We start from the raw sequence: 22,278 nt of genomic DNA, 5'->3' as shown, positions 1-22,278 counted from the left end.
GTTACTTATATGGGGGGGGTGGAATTCTCTACTGTCTGCATCTCTGGCTGAGCCCAAGAATGAAACAGACATAAGACAGGTTGACAGGAGAAAAGCATACACATTTTACTGAATTTTTACATGTACATGGGAGCCTTTATAAGAGCATGAAGACTGGAAGAAGTGACCAGAGCAGGAAGTTTTTGTACCTTTTAGAGAAAGGAACAATACATTTGTGAAGAATTGACTAGACAAAGGCCTTTGGGCCATGGGTAGTAAATTGTGAAGAAGTAACTAAGAAGGTAAGGGTTAGTTTAACAAGTTTGTGCATACAGTCTTTTTGGCCCTAAGTTCCCTATCTCTGGGAATAAGGAAGTCTTCTATCTTGGTAAAGGGAGGGTACCTTTTTACATGCAGTCATATTCCCATGGTTATTTTAGCCTTTGTCTGTATTTACTTAAATAATTCCAGATTTTCCCACTAATCATCATTTTATTATAGGTTCTCCATTTGGGAGTTCTTTGTTTTGAATAACCTTGTCTTTGACTAGAATTACATTCAGTTGTTTTTTAAGGATTGTATTCATACACTTTCATTTAGCTAATGTGTTATTTGCTCTTCCCTTTTTTCCTGAGCTCCTGAAACATACTTTTAAATCTCCTGTTGTCTTACTATCTCTCAGTTGTATCTGTGTTTCGAACAAAAAAAAAAAAACCAGAATATTTCACAAATTTGTCATCCTTTCTCAAGGCCCATGCTAATGCAACCTCAATCTTTAATATTATAAAATATGTACTGCAGCCCTTTAACTCGTAAGCAATACTCACGTTTTGGGTAAAGCTTTTGTAAAATTATGCGGCAAACTCTTGACATATCCCCTTTTACAATTTTCATATTTTAAAAGTTTTTTTTTTTTTTAAGATTTTATTTGTTCATTTGACAGAGAGAGAGGGAGAGTGCACAAGCAGGGGGAGTGGCAGGCAGAGGGAGAAGCAGAGTCCCCACTGAGGAGAGAGCCCAATGTGGGGCTCAATCCCAGCATCCTGGGATCATGACCTGAGCCAAAGGCAGATGCTTAACTGACTGAGCCACCCAGGTGCCCCACATTTTAGAAGATTTTATTGTGCTTTATCATAAATATAGATCATTGAATTTTTTTTAAATGGTTTTATTTATTTGTCAGAAAGAGAGCGAGTGAGCACAAGCAGGGAGAGCAGCTGGCAGAGGGAGAAGCAAGCTCCTCGCTGAGCTGGGAGCATGATGCGGGACTCAATCCCAGGACCCACGGAGCCACTTAACTGTCTGAGCCACCCAGGTGTCCCTAGGTCACGGATTTTTAAATGTTAGAATTTCTTAGAGATCCTCTGGTCAATCTTGAATCCCGTGAGTCTTATTTCTTTTTACAATGTCATTGAAAGATTACCCAACTCCCGCTTTCTTCCATTGACATGGAACTTGCTATTTTGGCTGAAGTTCTTTTCATTGTTGAAAAATTCTGATTTTGAATAGAAAGCTCTGTCATTGTCATTCCTTCTCATTAGCTGATATAATGAAGTAATGCCTTATTTCCTCTTTCTTAACAGTCTTCCAAGAAGTTGAGTTTTGTGTAACCTGATTTTTCTCCATTCACATTTTCCTCTTTTGTAATCTCTATTTTGAAGAAAGGTTTTGAGGGAAATTTTAATTTATAATCTTCTATTCTCTTTAATTAACCCAATACCTTCTAAAGTTATTTTACTTCTTTTTGAAAATGCTATGCAAATATAGTTTATGAGTATGGGTTGTTGTGTGTGAGTAAAATTATAAAGTAGAAAGTAATTTTTATTAAGAATATACATGATATCTGTATAGTACAAATTCATATCTACTAAGGGGATGACATCAACACTTATTAAATAATAATATACACACAGATAAGGAGGACTGACAGTGTGTATCCAAAACAAAAAACCCTGTTTTGTCAAATGAAAACCATCCACTTATCCAGGGGTCCAGAATACCAAGACAAATGAGGAATATAAGTTCCTTCCACACTGAATGAAGTGAAAACATCACAGGTTGCTCACTCCATCCAATGGAGGAGGTAAAATCTTCCAAAAGCCATTCAAGATGGAGCAGCTTCGAAGATGGTTTTCATCTCCAATTTCTGTGGACTTCTCTGACTTTAAAATTGTTAAATATGTTAAGAACAAGAAGAAATATTGATGCCCTTTCTCTCCCCATTTTTTCTTTCTGTTTTTCCAGACCAAGTAAGATGAGAGGAGAAATAGACTGCTGTTGTTGGTTTCTAAGCAGTATTGGAGAAAAACTGTGGCAGAGTAAATAATAAAGAACCTTAGTCATGTTTTTTGAAATGTAAATCCAAGTACTCTTAGTGGTCAGTATTCCTCTTAATGACCTAGTGATACTTACCTAAAATGGAACCCAAACTACAACCTCATGAGCACACAATATTCTAAAATTCCTAATCTGTAGCCCTTTCAGTAATGAAGCTCAATTCTCAACCATCCTCTTTAGGCTGGTTTATACTGTTGTCTCATACTGATTTTATCCATAAACAAATTAGCAGGTAATTTTCATAATACATGTAGTTAAAGCAGATCTCCTCATGCTGTATTTGTGCAATTAAAAAAATTTCACAAATTTATATGCAGGATTTTACATTTATTCTTGTCTATTTTTTTCTTCAATGTTGTTGTTTCAAACCATCAAGATAATTTTGAATCCTGGTCCCATCAGAACACTTTATTTGGCTTCTTTCAGTGAGAATCTGAAAAGATGTCTTCATGTGCATTCATTTAGATAAAAAATTACAAAGTGTTGCATTAGATAGGGGAAAGGTGAGAGTCCTACAGTGTGGCACAAAAGTCCTTCCTTTAGGTGGTCAGTTTTAATCAACCCTCTGGGTATTTCATGCAGATCAGGTAGCCAGGAATTTTGCTCTACACTCATGCAGCCCAAGGTTCAGAGTTTTAGCTATATGAATCAATAAGTTCACCTTTTAATGGAGAAGATGTCTAAAATGAAGATGTATGACATAGACAGCATTCTGTAGCATAATATTCCATTCCTAAATATCAGATTTTTTTCTGATTTCTCCTGTATTATTTTTATTTTATGTTTAAAATATTTTGTCATACCCCCTGACCCCAAACTACTTCTTTATCCATTCCCATTACTCTCTGCTCTGTTATCACTTCGAGGCATTCTGAATGGAGTACATAGGTGCAGATGTGCTGATACATAGATATATACCATGTATATGTATGAGAATTAAGAACCATGACTTTCAGCATTAAGCTCGAATGATTCTTAACATTTGAATGTTAGCTTTCTAAAGAAATCAAAACAAAGCATTGTTTTTAATCTTCAAAATATTGATCTATAGAAATAGAGAAATTGTTTGATTTCATTTTCTCCCATCCAGATAATAACATGTGGGATTCTAGCCTATGGGTGAAGTAATAAGAAAAGATCAGAGGCAAAGAGATGGTAGGATGCTAGGAATTCTAAACGGTTTTAATAAAATCTTATGATCTATCATATCCAGTGCTTTGAACCAGCATCAGATAAGAAAAAAACAAAAAGATGTGTGAAAGACAAAAGAGTGGTATTGCTTAATAATGGAGGATGAATTTGGTAGGTGGTAGACTCCATTCTATGCTTGAAAGCTGGGGGAGGATAAAGTGGACTTTTCCTTTGCAGAAAAGAGAAAATAGCTCTTTTCCAGCTTGCTACATGCCTGCGGGTCTGTGAATGTTCTCAGACTTTGCTGGTTATCTCAGTTCTGTGGGTCTGAAGTATAGCCTTTCTGGGATGTATTGGCAGAGATTCCTTTTTCATACTTTTTTTTTTTTTTTAAATAGGTACTTTTTTTTTTTTTTAAGATTTTATTTATTTGACAGAGAGATCACAAGTAGGCAGAGAGGCAGGCAGAGAGAGAGGGGTCACAAGCAGGCAGAGGCAGGCGGAGAGAGAGGGGGAAACAGGCTCCCTGTCAAGCAGAGAGCCCTCCTCGGGGCTTGATCCCAGGACCCCGAGACCATGACCTGAGCAGAAGGCAGAGGCTTAACCCACTGAGCCACCCAGGGGCCCCCTTTTTCATACTTTGAATACCAATTCTGAAAAACCAGTTTGAATCACTACACTACAAGAGTTCTTGATGATCACTTGCAATGAGGCATCAGAATCAGAGAAATTAAGAGAATGTATAAGGATGTCTAACTATTCTAAAATAGTTAGAATTATTTGATGGAAAGAGGCCAGTTATATAATTATAATATTTTTGGGTTAGAAGAGATCTTCAGATTATTTAGCCTAACTCTTTCATTTTTTGAGCTCAATGATATATTTACTTTTGGGAAAGGATTTTTAACTTTAAAGATAATTTGAGTAACAATAAATCTCTTTGTGCCAAGGTAAAGACTTAATAAATAATCCATTATTTCCATTATGATAACAACAATGAAAGCGATTTACTGAGTGCCTGATACTGTTCTAAACACTTTGCATTTATTAGCATGTTTAATCCTAACAATCACTATAGGAGATGGGTTTAATTTTTATATCCCATTTTTCTGATGGAGAAGCAGAGCCACACACAAGTAAGGTAATTTACCTAAAAACTGAGATGTGGTAGAACCCTGGATTCAAACCTAAGATATCTAGTTCTAGAGCTTACAATACTTCACCAAGATGCTATCCTGCCTGTCAGGATCATAGAGAGACAAAGCAACTATAAATCTGAAGTGTAAACTGTTTGTGGGAAGTCAACTAAATTGGTAGCAGTTCTAGATAGATAACACAAAAACTGGATTTGTCAAATTTAAGTGCTGTCTCCTATAGGTTTGGAGTATGATAATTTGGTCTATGTCCCAGGTTCCTGGCATGGAATTCTAAAAACCCTGGAATTTCCCAAGTGATAGAAGTGTTTTTGTTATTCATGAGTCCCCTTAGGTCACATCTGAGTTTATGCTAATAAAGGGACTCATGATTAAGGCCATAGATAACTTGAGGATGGGCACTGGTTACTATGTGATTAAAGGGTTGGAACTTAGAGCCAGCCTGACCTCCAGGAAGGGAAAGAGGGCTGGAGATTGAGTTAAATCATGTGAGCAGTGATTTAATCAATCATACTTATGTACTCATACCCTAGTAACAACTTTGAACACCAAAGCTTAGTTATGCTTCCTGGCTGGTGAACATAATGATGTGTTTGGGGGGTTGATGTGCCCTGATTCCATGAAGACAGGACACAGGTGCTCTTTTTGGGACCTTCCTGGACTTCATCCTATGTATTTTTTTATTTGGTTGTTCCTATTTGGTTGTTATTTGGTTGTATCCTTTATAATAAAACTATAATCATAAGTATAATGCTTTTCCTGAGTTCTGTGAGTTATTCTAGTGAATTATCAAACATTAGGGGCTTCTGGGAATGTCCCAGGTTAGTAGCCAGTTGGTCTGCTGTGAGGGCAGTTTTGTTGTAGCCTGGGCCCTTTAACTTGGTGGTTCCATGTTAACTCCACGTGTTTCATACCAGAATTGAATTGACGTACACCCACTGGGGTTGAAACAGAATAGGGGTGATTAAGATAAACATTAAACATTACTTCCTCACATTTGATAACAAAGCCAAGACTTTATTTTATTAAATATTACAGTCATGGATGTAGAGGGATACAGATGACTGGTCTTGAGCTCCTCCTGAAGGGTGTACATGTTTGTAAAAGTTCATGGTGTGAGTGTGTATATAAAATTGGAACATTTTAAAACATATATGTGATTATATGCTTTGATAAGAGAGAAAAAAACTTACCAGGGGATAGAGACGCTGGAATAGTTTCATTGACATTGAGTCTTCCTTTTCATTGTAAACATATAAACACAGGCAAGAAAGAGTTTATGATATTGCTGAATTCAGTCCCCTTATTGCGGGACATTGAAGTGCATCAGTTCAGTTTTGAAAACTTGTCTAAGGTCACACATCCAGTTAGGGTTAAGCTGGGACTGGACTCCGAGCGGCTTTAAATCTGGATTGGGATCTAGCCTCCATGTTTTCAGTCCAGAGTGCTAGTCACTAAAGGAGAAGTTGTGCCTATATCTTAAACATGTATTTGTACTCTTTATGTAAACTGGCAAATAGTATATAAATGCATTCTTACTGAAAATTTCAACAACACAGAAATAACTAGAATAAACATTAAAATTCTTTTTTCTCATAGCAGTCACAGTTCTCTCTTATAGGAAGCCATTTTTACATTTTGGTGTGTATTCTTCTAAACATTTCCCCATGCATTTACATATACTTAGTGATATATTGGCTTGGTTAAGAGTACTTTTCCATAAAAGACTTCATAAGTACATATTTCTGTTCAGTTTTGTTCTCATGCTTTATGGTAGATATTAGGCATATTTCTGTGTCATCGGTTTAGCTCTAATTCATTTTTCTAACCCTTGCATAGAATGTACATGTTCAATTGTGTGTACAAATTAAAAGAAGACAACATTCACAGCATTTGGCAGAGAAACTAAAGGAGTTTCACTTTTACTTTGTGGATCTCCCTTACTTTCCTTTTATTACTGTTTGCTTCCTGTGTTGTACTTGTTCTCTGAAATTAAACTGTTTTTTTCTAAATGTCTTTTGTCTCTTTCTCTTTCCTAAAAGAAATGTATTTATAATAGTTGCCTATTGCAGCATTTCTAGCTTTAGCTTATTTAAGTACTTCATCATGTAATTATCTGTAAATCTAAGTCTAATTCTTTATGTACTTTGGTGAGAAGGGGATTTATCATCATTAGGACCAGAAATTATTCATGGGTTGCAAAGAAAGAAACAGAAGAACATGGTATGTGCCTCACTTATGTGTAATCACTTAAAATGTTTTTCTATGTACTCGAGCCGACATAGCATTAGACCTTTACTGTATTATTTACTACATGTTCTTAGTACAGATTTACAATATTAAGTGGTTGTTCCCTCTATAAAAAATGAGAAATTAAGGATGGGTCAGTGATTCAAATGTTCACACTTAAATTTTAATCCTACTTGGGGCGCCTGGGTGGCTCAGTGGGTTGAAGCCTCTGCCTTCGGCTCAGGTCATGATCCCAGGGTCCTGGGATCGAGCCCCACATTGGGCTCTCTGCTCAGCGGGTAGCCTGCTTCCCTCTCTCTCTCTGCCTGCCTCTCTGCCTACTTGTGATCTCTCTCTCTCTCTGTCAAATAAATAAAATCTTTAAAAAAAATTTTAATCCTACTTAAGTTTTTTTTGATGGAAATTATCCTCTACTTCTTATTTCCCACGCTTGTTCAGTCTGATGAAGACTGCTTAGAGCTTAGTTACATTAAAAGTGGAAACTTCTTTTTTATTGATTGTTGTAGGTACCGCACTACATAAATTATGGTTTCTAAAATTCATATAATAGATTACATTAATTCTTTTGTTTACAGTTGAAAGACAGTTTTCAGATGGTTTGCCAGTAGGTCCCAAAGAGAAGCAACATTTGCAGGATATAAGTTTGACATGAAATAGGAATAAGCAGAGCATAATAGCAAACATATATATGCTTTTTAATTGGAATTATTTTAGTATAAATGTTTCTGTTATATAGCCCCTTGCTATTAAATATCAGTTGGCTGGTGACTAAATAAATGAGATTCATGTTGTTGATCAAAAGTTTTTGATGTATATAAATCATCACAGTTTTTCTTCCATATGTCAAGATAATCTATTTGAATATATAACGTAATGCTAAGTTCACCATGGCCCAAGTTTTAAATGGTCTGTCATGCCTGACAAGAACAGAAAATAAAGGATAACAGCAAAATTAACACAATTAATCAAATTAACAAATAAGGTAGTACAAATTTCTTCCAGAAGTCTCAAATTAATATTTCTGGGATTAATAATTTATGGCAGAAAATACTGAAAAAGAATGTATTTTGTTTGGGGTATTACTAGATTTGGGACACAAATGAGCAATATATGAAAAGAGGAGGTTTCTTTTTGAGGAATGCTAACATTGAAGTCTTGCAGTTTTTTTTTTTCATCGATTGCTTATATAGGATTATTTTGTTTTATGCCTAATACAGTGTGACATATATAGTCATAGAGTGTGACATATAGTCAGTCTACATTCAAATTCTTGATTTTGATGTATTAAAACATATTGAATGATTAATGCCCTAGAGATTTTTTTTTTTTTTTTAAAGGGAGACAATCTGTCATAGTTGTTAAGAACTGGGACTTTATAGTCTTACACATCTGAGTTTCAAATCCAACTCTATCCATGATAGCTCTGTGATTTTAGGCTATTTAGTTAAGCTCTCCAAGCTTTAGTTTTCTCATTTATAAAATTGGATAATGATACCTATCCATAGGATTGTTTTGAGGATTAAATTGATATGTAAGAAGTACTTAGTGCCAGAATGTCATCACTATACATTCTTTTCACCTATCTATAAGTTTACGGATCCTTTATTCTACTATTCTCAGTCTATGTTAAATCCCATCCAATGCATTCTTTGTTGCAACTTAAAAATTTTTTCATTTTTAGGATATTCAATTTTTTAAGGTTTCCAGTTCTTTGCTAAAATTCCTATCTGATTTCCCATTTCGTCCATTTTTTCTCTTTAAATATTCACGTTAGTTATTTCAAAATCCTAGTCTCCTTATGACAACATCTTGATTAGTTGTGGATCTGCTTCTTTTGACTTTTTTCTCCCTTGATTATAGGTCACATTTTCAAGCTTCAGCCCATGTCTTTTAATTTTTATTGCATGTTGGATATTCTATGCAAAAAGTGAAGCTTGAATTAGATTGTTTTTGTTCTCCAAACCACCCCCCACCCCACCCTTGGAGGATATGCTGTTTCCTTTGTAAGGAAGCTATGGTGAAAGGTTGATATTTTTTATTTTAGTAAAGTTGAGCTGAGTCAGTGCTGGATGATGCTTTAACTAATTTCAGATCATCTCTCTTTAAAAATATGTTATGGATGAATTCAGTTCTACTTCTCAGATAGGACTTTGTGACTTAGGAACTAGAAGTCAGTGATACCTTTCTCTCCTTTTGAGCCCTGCCCTCAGCTCCTACTTAGTAAGTTTGGGGAAGAATTATTAGATAAGGAAGATCAACATTCCATTTGAGACTGTTCTAGGTTTTATACTATCTCTCCAGTTCATACAATCATACAGTTTTGTTTGTTTATTTCCTTGTCCCAACAAAGAAATTCTTGTATTGGACCAGCTCCTCTATTTGTTTATATCCCCAGATAAGACATATTCCCAGACACGAAAGCAGTCACAATCTTCACTCAGCTAAAAAGGGTTCACACTCTTCTCTGAAATTTTGATTTGTGGCTGTTATTCTTTGATGGCTTTAGAGAGAAACATACCTTTTAGTTTAGTTGGTGTTTTCTTGTTAAGGCAAGAGCAATATTCTTTTATGATTTCCTATGCTCTAAGTAGAAGTGGAGTTATAGAATTTAGTTTGATACATTTGATAATAATAAATTGATATAAGTCCTTCATTAAAGGTCCTTGGACAATACTTACATTCAGGGTGGTAATGAAATCAGTGTAAGACAGACTGGCTAGTATTATCCCTGGTGGGAGGATTGACATATTTTAAAAATAGCACTGTTAATGATGAAAAACATGAGTATAAAAGATAGGTTGACTCTGAAAGTCTCATAAAATAATGAATGAGATAAAGATGTTCAACTTTGCATTTCAAATGAAAGTATAACCAATACAACTCATTGTAAGTGAGGAGGTTTCTTTTTGATTGTAAAAATTGTAAAAATTTTGATTGTAAAAATTTGATTGTAAATTTAATATCAATTTCAAATTTAAATATCAAATTAAATAAATTTAAATAAAAATTCAAATTAAATAAATTTAATTTCAAGTTCAAAGCAACAGAAATTTTTCCCCTATAACTGTTACCTGCCTAATATTTGAGAGAAGTCATGCCATGAACTTTTATTTCTTATATTTACTATCTTTTGATTAGCTATACTCTAAACCGAGAGACCTTCCTGTTTTACTGGCTGAGGCTCTGCTCCTGAAAATTCTATTAGGCCGCATTGTGTAAAATGAGTGCTCTGGTAGAAAAATAGAGGCTCAGCTTCCTTTATAGATCTTATTCACAATGGGAGGCAGAGGCTGCGATCCCTATCCTGCTGGCAGCTCAGTGATATAAATCAGGCTCTTTCACTTCAGTCAGCTTTACCTACAGTGAATAAAATCCAGGTCTTTAAATAACATATGGCTGTGCTGTGGTTTCATTGCTCTGACAGAACGTGATCTAAACTGTCAGTTCCTAATCTAAGGAAAGATAGGGAAAACGAAGAGGAAATGACAGTGAAGTATTTCATTTATTTTGGGAAGAAAACAAGATGTAATGCTCTGGTAAACAAATTAATAAATAACTTTAATTGGGGGTTGATTTTAGAGTCTTTGCCAATCTGATCTTACCTGGAATCTGTAGCTCATTGGATTTTGGTGTCTTTATCCTGAACTTCAAGATATTCACCAGGAGAATGTATTGCCTTTTGTTGTTGTTGTTGTTGAACATTTACATTCATAACATATACTGTAAGACAGAAATTTGATTCTGACCTCACACTAAAGAGTACATTTCTGAGTCTATGCTTTGAAAACATGTACTATATCTCCAAAGGAGAAACAAATAAGAGCAACAACTGTCTAATACCATTATACTAACTTTATGTACTTACTAAGTGCTATGCCCTGTAGTACGCAGATCAAGTAGTTAAGAAAATGCTGAATGAACTCTACCATCATTGGGCATACTGTGATAAATGAACATACAAGACAAGAAAAATTTTCCAGTTGAAATAGTACTTTTTGAGGACATATCTAAGTACTTTGATAAAAGGGACCGTTGAAATATGGTTCCACAGATAGGCAGATTTTAGATCTCCAAAAAGAGATAAAAGACACTTTTAGTGCCAAAAGTCCTGGTGTGTGTATTTGTATACATGAGACACAAATCATGAAGTTATCCCTAAATTCTAAAAGTTTTCTAAAAAATTCCAAGGAACTTTTTGGATGGAATTCTTAGAATGTTTATTTACAATTTTACTGGGTGTTTCATTTTGTACTTTCTCTATAGTTATTTCCCCAATGTTTTAGAACTGCATTCATCTTTCAGATTCTCTGCTGCTGTGGCTAGAGAAACAGAGTTTTTGATAGCTGTATACTTAGAAATTTAAATGTAAACTTAGGAAAATTTATCCTCTGCAAGAGGGAGGGAGGTCATGGAAAACATTTTGGACCCCGGACAATGGACAAAGGTAGTCTTTTCTAAGTAGAAAAATTCAAATGAGTATTTCTGAGCTGGTAACTTCTATTCGTCCCTTAGGATCAACTTTCTACTTTTCTGCACCCTGTTGTTTGCCTCAGGAGGCTGACCTGTATGGCTATCCATTCCATTTGTCTTCAGATGGGTTTGGTCAGTGGGGGAACCTGGTAAAAGATCAGAGGGAGGGAAAAGAGGGTTGAATGGATATTTCCTGTCCCCAGATTCCTTACTGTGAGGTTGACTCTGTCCTTCTCAACAGAAGTCTTTGGTCCTCTCAAGGGATTTTTCTCTACTTGACTTTCTCCCTCTTGATTCCAATAACACTGCTTCCCTGGCATAGGGATAAGTCAGAGTCAGGCTTTTAGCAGCCCTCGGTGACTCCCCTGTAAATTGTGGTTCCCTGGTAGCATTGCCCTTATAATTAATCCCTTTGTAAATAAGTTCTTTTCAAATTAACCTATTTCAAGTGTGTTGCCCGTTTCCTGTTGGAATTCTGGTAAAAATTCTGTTAATCCACAAGAAAGCAAAGTTATTAAGGATCTGTATATTAAGCACACAATGTTGTTAAATTTATACTGGACCAGTGTTTAATACTTAACTTCACAAAAAAAGCAAAGAACAATGTTTTTTTTTTCTATCACCTAGAAGAATATTAAGGCAAGACTGTTAGGATTTCAAAGACAGTGTAACTATCATGCTTTTATAAATTCATTTTTAAGAAAAATAAAATTTTGTTTATGCAACCAAAAGCTTGATACCAAAAGTTTGGTACCTTTTTCTTCATGGAGGTTTGTCTATTTTCAAATCTTTCTTTATTTCTATGAAAAGATACCTTTAAAAAAGCTAGCTTACTTATTTCATGAAATACAATTATGATTTTAATGGAAATAATGATTTTGTACGATATTTTAGAAAGACTTTTGACAGCAGGGTCTGCCGAACCATGGGACTATTAAATTGGAGAGGGTGGAATTTAATTTCTGATGGGGATGATAGTGAATAAAGTATATAGTTTTTACTCCTGAAGTTGACTTAATAGGCTCAGAGCTACAAAAATATGAAGTGGCTTTTTTTCCAAATGATCATCTTCCTAGATATATAGGAGTTACCTAAAATCAATATGCCAATTTTTAAAAAGATTTTGTTTATTTGAGAGAGAAAGAGAGAGTAAGAGAGAAGAAGCAGAGGAAGCAGCAGAGGGAGAGGGAGAAGCAGGGAGCCCTGTATGGGTTTCAGTGCCAAGATCCTGGGATCATGACCTGAGCTGAAGGCAGTCACTTAACTGACTGAGCCACTCAGGCACCCCTCAATGTGCCAATTTTATTTTTACTATTTATTTATTTATTATTTTTTATTAACATGTAATGTATTAGTAGCCCCAGGGGTACAGGTCTGCGAATCTCCAGGTTTACACACTTCACAGCACTCACCATAGCACATACTCTCCTCAATGTCCATAACCCAACCACCCTCTCCCAAAGTCCTTTCCCCCTAGCAACCCTCAGTTTGTTTTGTGAGATTAAGAGTCTCTTATGGTTTGTCTCCCTCCTGATCCCATCTTGTTTCATTTTTTTCTTTCCCTACCCCAAATATTTATTTTTTTAAAAGATTTTTAAAAATTTATTTATTTGATGGAGAGAGAGATAGCAAGAACAGGAACACAAGCAGGGGGAGTGGAAGAAGCAGGCTCCCCACCGAGCCGGGAGCCTGATGCGAAGCTCAATCCCAGGACCCTAGGATTATGACCTGAGCCAAAGGCAGATGCTTAATGACTGAGCCACTCAGGTGCCCCATCAATGTGCTGGTTTTAATTCAAGTAGTATTTCTTAAGCATCTAACAAATGCTGGAGCGTGTAAATGGAGACGATGGTAAATACCACAGCATGGTCCACAATTTATTGCAGATTATAGACTAGCAGAAAAGACAAATATGGCATTTTTAGTATGATGAATATTATGAAAGAAGCATGAGAAAAAACTAGGTTCTTATCTGGAGGGAAGTTATAGTTATAGTTTCCTAAACCTAGTTATCCAAGTTAGAAACCTGACAGCCATTCTTGAATTCTGACCCTCAACAATTGGTCACCAGATTGTACCTATTTTGTATCTTATACCTGTTCCCATTTCTACATCATTAAGACTATTGCCCTAGTTGAAGTCCTCATTATTTCTCTCCAGGTGTCCTGCACCTATCCCTGCTTCCAGTCTTACCCTTCAAAACTACATTTCACATTGTCATCAGAGTATTCTGTTTATAAAGTGAAGCTATTATAGCCATACAAAAAATTCCTCAATGACTTTCCAATCTATGAAAGATAAGACACTGTTCTTTAGTTTGGTGTATGAGGGTCTCCGTGACCTGGACTCTGCATCTACCTTCCATTGCATCCCTCTCCTTGAAGGGCAGGCACTAAATAATGAATGAATGAGTTACAGACATTTAAAATGATTTGATTTAACAGAGATGAATATATAAAGATGTTTTATTAAACTGCACAGAGATGTGGGGAATGATTCTGTGCTAGTTAAGCTTCCCCTCCCTCCCAAATAACTTCATTCATTCATTCGAAATTGATTTAATACATGCATATGTTGGGCTCCAAAGGGATCTCTAAGAAACATCCCCTGATATGAATGGCATTTGCAATTTCCCTGGCAAGATATTGCCCAATTAGGCATTAATGTAAGGCCACATTTGCAGTTTGAAAGCACTTGCTGAAGAAATTCATGGGGGAGAAAATCCCTTGTGGGGCAGAGGCTGAGCAAGACTGGAGGTGTGAGTGCTGCTCTGTGGGTAGCTCTGTTTTTGGTGGAATTTGCCACATTTGGCAACTCCTTGGAAACCAAGGAGTTTTCAAGCAGAACTTTACCAGACCTCTGTAGAGCTCTGAACTCTCACTTCTGAGGTCTGAAATGTAGAAAAGCAGCTGATGAACTAATCATGCTCTATTGGCATCCTTTAGAGATGGAACTGGGACCACTACCTTATCTCTCCTCAGGTTCTTCAGTATGACCCTTATCTCTGAGAAATGTCCAGGACTTGAGTGTAGGCTGGGGAAATGATGAGGCACTGTTATTTAGTAGACTCCCAGACACCCTGGCAGGAGGTTAAGACAAATCATTGAACATGTATCGAATAGAATTAAGTCTGCTTTGTTTTTTGTGGTTGGCAGTTGAATATGTGAATTCAAACCTTCCTTTTGCTTTGACTGGGAAATTATGCTACAAGATATACTTCTTGGACAAGTTACATGATAGCTTTTCATTGCCACTTCAGTTAAAGGAATCTGGCACATATCTGATTATTCATTTTCCCCTTTGTAACTCTCCTTTCCAATTGTGATGTGTTCTTAAAGAGCCAAGGAAAGCATCAGTCCACATAAGGATTATATATAAACCCAAATATTCATGCATTTATTGTGTAGAGCACCTATCCCTGGAATCTTCTGTGTAGTTAACATTCTAGGGTTTTGGTCAAAGTTTTTTTTTTTTTTTTTCTTTTCATGACTGCAAGTTTTATTGATACCCATTACTGAAATTATGTTTTAACAGTGGGATAAAAAAAAGGTATTCTTTTGGTTTTGGAGAGAGTAACCTACTTGGAAAAATAGTTAAAAATCAGTTTCTCTCAATCTTAATTTCTGATCTGAAAGAGAAGGAACCTTAGCACAGGGATTTCTTGGTGATTTCAATGAAAGTTAAAGTTCATAGGGTGGCTCAAAGATTGCCATCAATAAAATAATATTAGGATTTCAGAAGAAGCATACCATTGAGAACTCAGCTTCTCTAAAAGATCTTAGTAGGCCTAGTTCATAGCCTTTGAAAAGGGTCACAAATGTCACATAAGAAGTAATGAACAGAACCCAATTGCTTTTGCAGTTTCCTTTGTTTTAGAGTCTGTGACTTATTTCTATTTACTAGTTTTTTTTCTAGTGATAAGTATTATAGTATAACTACTAAGCCTCATATCTTTATTGAAAAAAGTCTATTAATTTCACAAAATAATGTTATACATATGTGGATATGCTTGTAAGCATTTTAGGGGTAAACTTTGCTATATTGATAATAGCTAATATTTGAGAAATGTTTACTTTGTGTCCAGTACCACTTTAAATATTATATGCAATAATTCATCACTCCTCAGAATAATCTTATGAAATAGATACTATTAGTATTCATTTAACAGTTTAGGAAACTAAGGCACAGAGAATTTAATTAACTTGCCTAAATTCTTTTAGGTAGTTAATTGTATTTCTGGGATTTGAACCCAGATAATCTGACTTTAGTAGCATCAATACTTTAAGGTCACACTGTGTTGCTGCTTCATAGAAGATTTAAACTGGTGTGCCACCGTAGAATGATCAGGTGATTTGGAAAGTCATGGAAAACCTTAAATCCACAGAAAATGACATTTTATACTCCCTTCTATCATCTTTTTGGAACCTTATTTTAACATTTGAAATTAATTTATCACTTACTGAGAAACTGTGTGTGTGTCTCTGTGTGTGTATCATTTAGGAGGAGAGAACTGAATATTCCTGTTTTTTTGAGTGCTTTCAGAGTGCTCAGTAGTAAGATGTGATTAGAAATTGCAAAAGATGGGTAAGCAAGGAGAGGAGGAATAGGAAAGATGTTGCATTGGAAGGATAATTTACACAGTTAAGATGTCTTCACAGTGAGGTGAGTTTGGTCTATCATGTGTTCTATGGCCACACCAGGCCATATGAAGGCTCTAGTTAATTTTTCTTTTCTTTCATTCTTATTTTCTAAAAATATTTTATTTATTTGATAGAGAGAGAACCAGCAGGAAAACGGCAGGCAGAGGGAGAGGGAGAAGCAGGCTCCCTGCTGAGCAAGGAGCTAGATGCAGGGCTCGATCCCAGGACCTGGGGAACACAACTCAAGCCAAAGGCAGATGCTTAACTGACTGAGCCACCCAGGTGCCCCTCCAATTAATCTTTCAAGGCTAGAGTAAGATGGTATTTCTAAGGAGTGAATGATGTGTAGATGTTGGCATTTGATAGATTGTTCCAGATCCTGCTTATGGAGCGGATTGCAACTGGAGATATCAGTAGTAGCCTAGCTAAGAGGCTGTCATTTTTTCCAGATGGAAAAACAATGCTTCAAGAGGTGCTGTGGAAAAGATATGTAAGATTAATATGGTGAAAAATTGGGGATGCTAGTGTGTTATAAGAGAATGAAGAGAATTCTAAAATTTAATTTGAGGATGAAATATTTCACATATGGGGCTTGGGTGGCTCAGTTCGTTAAGTGTCTGGCTCTTAATTTGGGGTCAGGTAATGATCTCGAGGTTATGAGTTTGAGCCCTGCATGGGGCTCCATGCTCAGCTGAGTCTGCTTGTCCCTCTCCCACCCCCTCAGTCCTTCCCTCTGCATACTCTCCCCCATAAATAAATAAATAAAATCTTAAAAAAATATTTCACATATTATCAGCACATTAAATTAGAGACATCCAATAGACATCTGAACACAGGGACTAGACTGACTGGAGATTTGGTTATCAGGATGGATGTAGTATCTTTTATTCAGATCATTGCATGGCCTCTGGGCTGATCTTGCTGTTTCCCCTCTTGTCTCTCTCTGGTTCCTTTTCCACACAACAGCCAAAGTGATCTTTTAAGAAAGTAATTGGAACATATTGCTTCCTACTTAAATTTCTTTAATATACTGTTTTCAAATAGGGAGGAAATGGATGCTTAGAAAGCATTTTTTTTATAATTTTATTTTTTATAAACATATATATATATATATTTTTTCCCCCAGGGGTACAGGTCTGTGAATCTCCACGTTTACACACTTCACAGCACTCACCATAGCACATACCCTACCCAATGTCCATAACCGCCCCCCCTCCCAACCCCCCTCTGCCCAGCAACCCTCAGTTTGTTTTGTGAGATTAAGAGTCACTTATGGTTTGTCTCCCTCCCAATCCCAACTTGTTTCATTTACTCTTCTCCTACCACATTAACCCCCCCATGTTGCATCTCCTCTCCCTCATATCAGGGAGATCATATGATAGTTGTCTTTCTCCAATTGACTTATTTCGCTAAGCATGATACCCTCTAGTTCCACATCCACGTTGTCGCAAATGGCAAGATTTCATTTCTTTTGATGGCTGCATAGTATTCCATTGTATATATATACCACATCTTCTTTATCCATTCGTCTGTTGATGGACATCTAGGTTCTTTCCATAGTTTGGCTATTGTAGACATTGCTGCTATAAACATTCGGGTGCACGTGCCCCTTCGGATCACTACGTTTGTATCTTTAGGGTAAATACCCAGCAGTGCAATTGCTGGGTCATAGGGTAGTTCTATTTTCAACATTTTGAGGAACCTCCATGCTGTTTTCCAGAGTGGTTGCACCAGCTTGCATTCCCACCAACAGTGTAGGAGGGTTCCCCTCTCTCCGCATCCTCGCCAGCATCTGTCATTTCCGGACTTGTTAATTTTAGCCATTCTGACTGGTGTGAGGTGGTATCTCATTGTGGTTTTGATTTGTATTTCCCTGATGCCGAGTGATATGGAGCACTTTTTCATGTGTCTGTTGGCCATCTGGATGTCTTCTTTGCAGAAATGTCTGTTCATGTCTTCTGCCCATTTCTTGATGGGATTATTTGTTCTTTGGGTGTTGAGTTTGCTAAGTTCTTTATAGATTCTGGACACTAGCCCTTTATCTGATATGTCGTTTGCAAATATCTTCTCCCATTCTGTCAGTTGTCTTTTGGTTTTGTTAACTGTTTCCTTTGCTGTGCAAAAGCTTTTGATCTTGATAAAATCCCAATAGTTCATTTTTGCCCTTGCTTCCCTTGCCTTTGGCGATGTTCCTAGGAAGATGTTGCTGCGGCTGAGGTCGAAGAGGTTGCTGCCTGTGTTCTCCTCAAGGATGTTGATGGATTCCTTTCTCACATTGAGGTCCTTCATCCATTTTGAGTCTATTTTCGTGTGTGGTGTAAGGAAATGATCCAATTTCATTTTTCTGCATGTGGCTGTCCAATTTTCCCAACGCCATTTATTGAAGAGGCTGTCTTTTTTCCGTTGGACATTCTTTCCTGCTTTGTCGAAGATTAGTTGACCATAGAGTTGAGGGTCTATTTCTGGGCTCTCTATTCTGTTCCATTGATCTATGTGTCTGTTTTTGTGCCAGTACCATGCTGTCTTGATGATGACAGCTTTGTAAGTAGAGCTTGAAGTCCGGAATTGTGATGCCACCAACTCTGGCTTTCTTTTTCAATATTCCTTTGGCTATTCACGGTCTTTTCTGGTTCCATATAAATTGTAGGATTATTTGTTCCATTTCTTTGAAAAAAATGGATGGTACTTTGATAGGAATTGCATTAAATGTGTAGATTGCTTTAGGTAGCATAGACATTTTCACAATATTTATTCTTCCAATCCAGGAGCATGGAACATTTTTCCATTTCTTTGTGTCTTCCTCAATTTCTTTCATGAGTACTTTATAGTTTTCTGTGTATAGATTCTTAGTCTCTTTGGTTAGGTTTATTCCTAGGTATCTTATAGTTTTGGGTGCAATTGTAAATGGGATGGACTCCTTAATTTCTCTTTCTTCTGTCTTGTTGTTGGTGTAGAGAAATGCGACTGATTTCTGTGCATTGGTTTTATATCCTGACACGTTACTGAATTCCTGTACAAGTTCTAGCAGTTTTGGAGTGGAGTCTTTTGGGTTTTCCAAATATAGTATCATATCATCTGCGAAGAGTGATAGTTTGACTTCTTCTTTGCCGATTTGGATGCCTTTAATTTCTTTTTGTTGTCTGATTGCTGAGGCTAGGACTTCTAGTACTATGTTGAATAGCAGTGGTGATAACGGACATCCCTGCCATGTTCCTGACCTTAGCGGAAAAGCTTTCAGTTTTTCTCCATTGAGAATGATATTTGCGATGGGTTTTTCATAGATGGCTTTGATAATATTGAGGTATGTGCCCTCTATCCCTACACTTTGAAGAGTTTTGATCAGGAAGGGATGCTGTACATTGTCAAATGCTTTTTCAGCATCTATGGAGAGTATCATATGGTTCCTGTTCTTTCTTTTATTAATGTGTTGTATCACACTGATTGATTTGCGGATGTTGAACCAACCTTGCAGCCCTGGAATAAACCCCACTTGGTCGTGGTGAATAATCCTTTTAATGTACTGTTGAATCCTGTTGGCTAGTATTTTGGTGAGAATTTTTGCATCTGTGTTCATCAAGGATATTGGTCTGTAGTTCTCTTTTTGGATGGGATCCTTGTCTGGTTTTGGGATCAAGGTGATGCTGGCCTCATAAAATGAGTTTGGAAGTTTTCCTTCCATTTCTATTTTTTGGAACAGTCTCAGGAGAATAGGAATTAGTTCTTCTTTAAATGTTTGGTAGAATTCCCCTGGGAAGCCATCTGGCCCTGGGCTTTTGTTTGTTTGGAGATTTTTGATGACTGTTTCAATCTCCTTACTGGTTATGGGTCTGTTCAGGCTTTCTATTTCTTCCTGGTTCAGTTGTGGTAGTTTATATATCTCTAGGAATGCATCCATTTCTTCCAGATTGTCAAATTTGTTGGCATAGAGTTGCTCATAATATGTTCTTATAATTCTCTGTATTTCTTTGGTGTTAGTTGTGATCTCTCCTCTTTCATTCATGATTTTATTTATTTGGGTCCTTTCTCTTTTCTTTTTGATAAATCTGGCCAGGGGCTTATCAATCTTATTAATTCTTTCAAAGAACCAGCTCCTAGTTTCGTTGATTTGTTCTATTGTTTTTTTTTGTTTCTATTTCATTGACTTCTGCTCTGATCTTTATGATTTCTCTTCTCCTGCTGGGTTTAGGGTTTCTTTCTTGTTCTTTCTCCAGCTCCTTTAGGTGTAGGGTTAGGTTGTGTACCTGAGACCTTTCTTGTTTCTTGAGAAAGGCTTGTACCGCTATATATTTTCCTCTCAGGACTGCCTTTGTTGTGTCCCACAGATTTTGAACTGTTGTGTTTTCATTATCATTTGTTTCCATGAATTTTTTCAATTCTTCTTTAATTTCCTGGTTGACCCATTCATTCTTTAGAAGGATGCTGTTTAGTCACCATGTATTTGGGTTCTTTCCAAATTTCCTCTTGCGATTGAGTTCTAGCTTCAGAGCATTGTGGTCTGAAAATATGCAGGGAATGATCCCAATTTTTTGATAACAGTTAAGACCTGATTTAGAACCAAGGATGTGATCTATTCTGGAGAATGTTCCATGGGCACTAGAGAAGAATGTGTATTCTGTTGCTTTGGGATGAAATGTTCTGAATATATCTGTGATGTCCATCTGGTCCAGTGTGTCATTTAAGGCCTTTATTTCCTTGTTGATCTTTTGCTTGGATGATCTGTCCATTTCAGTGAGGGGAGTGTTAAAGTCCCCTATTATTATTGTATGATTGTCGATGTGTTTCTTTGATTTTGTTATTAATTGGTTTATATAGTTGGCTGCTCCCACGTTAGGGGCATAGATATTTACAATTGTTAGATCTTCTTGTTGGACAGATCCTTTGAGTATGATATAGTGTCCATCTTCATCTCTTATTATAGTCTTTGGTTTAAAATCTAAGTGATCTGATATAAGGATTGCCACTCCTGCTTTCTTCTGATGTCCATTAGCATGGTAAATTCTTTTCCACCCCCTCACTTTAAATCTGAAAGTGTCTTCGGGTTTAAAATGAGTTTCTTGTAGGCAACATATAGATGGGTTTTGTTTTTTTATCCATTCTGATACCCTGTGTCTTTTGATTAGGGCATTTAGCCCATTAACATTCAGGGTAACTATTGAGAGAGATGAATTTAGTGCCATTGTATTGCCTGTAAGGTGACTGTTATTGTATATTGTCTCTGTTCCTTTCTGATCTACTACTTTTAGGGTCTCTCTTTGCTTAGAGGACCCCTTTCAATATTTCCTGTAGAGCTGGCTTGGTGTTTGCAAATTTTTTCAGTTTTTGTTTGTCCTGGAAGCTTTTAATCTCTCCTTCTATTTTCAATGATAGCCTAGCTGGATATAGTATTCTTGGCTGCATGTTTTTCTCGTTTAGTGCTCTGAATATATCATGCCAGCTCTTTCTGGCCTGCCAGGTCTCTGTGGATAAGTCTGCTGCCAATCTAATATTTTTTACCATTGTATGTTACAGACTTCTTCTCCCGGGCTGCTTTCAGGATTTTCTCTTTGTCACTAAGACTTGTAAATTTTACTATTAGGTGACGGGGTGTGGACCTATTCTTATTGATTTTGAGTGGGGTTCTCTGAACCCCCTGGATTTTGATGCTTGTTCCCTTTGCCATATTGGGGAAATTCTCTCCAATAATTCTCTCCAATATACCTTCTGCTCCCCTCTCTCTTTCTTCTTCTTCCGGAATCCCAATTATTCTAATGTTGTTTCATCTTATGGTGTCACTTATCTCTCGAATTCTGCCCTCGTGGTCCAGTAGCTGTTTGTCCCTCTTTTGTTCAGCTTCTTTATTCTCTGTCATTTGGTCTTCTATATCGCTAATTCTTTCTTCTGCCTCATTTATCCTAGCAGTGAGAGCCTCCATTTTTGATTGCACCTCATTAATAGCTTTTTAAATTTCAACTTGATTAGATTTTAGTTCTTTTATTTCTCCAGAAAGGGCTTTTATATCTCCCGAGAGGGTTTCTCTAATATCTTCCATGCCTTTTTCGAGCCCAGCTAGAACCTTGAGAATCGTCATTCTGAACTCTAGATCTGACATATTACCAATGTCTGTATTGATTAGGTCCTTAGCCTTTGGTACTGCCTCTTGTTCTTTTTTTTGTGGTGAATTTTTCCGCCTTGTCATTTTGTCCAGATAAGAGTATATGAAGGAGTAAGTAAAATACTAAAAGGGTGGCAACAACCCCAGGAAAATATGCTTTAGCCAAATCAGAAGAGATCCCAAATCGTGAGGGGGGGGGGAAGGGGATAAAAAGAGGTTCAGAAAG

This window comes from Lontra canadensis, unplaced genomic scaffold, assembly GCF_010015895.1.
Source record: "Lontra canadensis isolate GAN:19392208 unplaced genomic scaffold, GSC_riverotter_1.0 scaffold17, whole genome shotgun sequence".
NCBI classification, from domain to species: domain Eukaryota; kingdom Metazoa; phylum Chordata; class Mammalia; order Carnivora; family Mustelidae; genus Lontra; species Lontra canadensis.
The sequence above is the reverse complement of the archived record's forward strand: the minus strand, read 5'-3'. Positions refer to the sequence as shown.